Source organism: Phalaenopsis equestris, unplaced genomic scaffold (assembly GCF_001263595.1).
Source record: "Phalaenopsis equestris unplaced genomic scaffold, ASM126359v1 Scaffold231576, whole genome shotgun sequence".
Lineage (NCBI taxonomy): Eukaryota > Viridiplantae > Streptophyta > Magnoliopsida > Asparagales > Orchidaceae > Phalaenopsis > Phalaenopsis equestris.
The window spans coordinates 421,935-422,715 of NW_018249546.1; positions in this window are offsets into that span (position 1 = coordinate 421,935).

The following is a 781-nucleotide window of genomic DNA, read 5'->3' on the forward strand; positions in this document are numbered from 1 at the left end:
TGGAATTATTTTCACATTAATTTAATGCATAAATTATTTTTAAAAAATTAATTAGGGTTAGGGGTTTTTCAATTCTCCATTCATATGGGATTGTCACCTTGACCCCAAATTTTTATATGTTGTAGTCTCTGTCTAGGTGCACAATTTGAATATTTTTCTAACGACATAAAAGATCTCTAGACAGAGATCTTAATTTTTTAAGTTTTTATGCATTTTCTATTCAAATAATTATAGAAAATTGTATGTGGCTTAGAAAATTCTACAAAAATTCATGTAAGTTTCCTATGGCTAGAGTAATCTTAAGAAATAATTTCATAATTTTTAAAAATCAAAACATTACTGTTTTGAGCAAACCTTAATTTGCTTAAAACATTTAATTTAAAGTACATAGAGATCAAAATCACTTGATTTTTGTTCTCCACTATGGCTCATAAATCATAGAATTCACCATAAAAATTTTAAGTCATTTTAAGATCATTTAATATTTTTAATTGATTTTTAAAAAGTGACCATCACATTTGAAACTTAAATGATTTTTAAAAATCAAAATATAATTCCAAAAATTACCAAACTTAGTTTTTTGAGTTATCTGATATCAGGGAGATTTAATAAAAATAAAAATATTTTTAAAATAAAAACTTGATTTTTAGGTTATTTTTAATTATTTTTAATAATTAGAAATAATAAAAAAAATCATAAAATATTAAAACTCTTGAAAATGTTTCAAATTATTTCCTAAACACTTAGGAATCATTGGAATATTTTTTCCAAGGTATAAAAA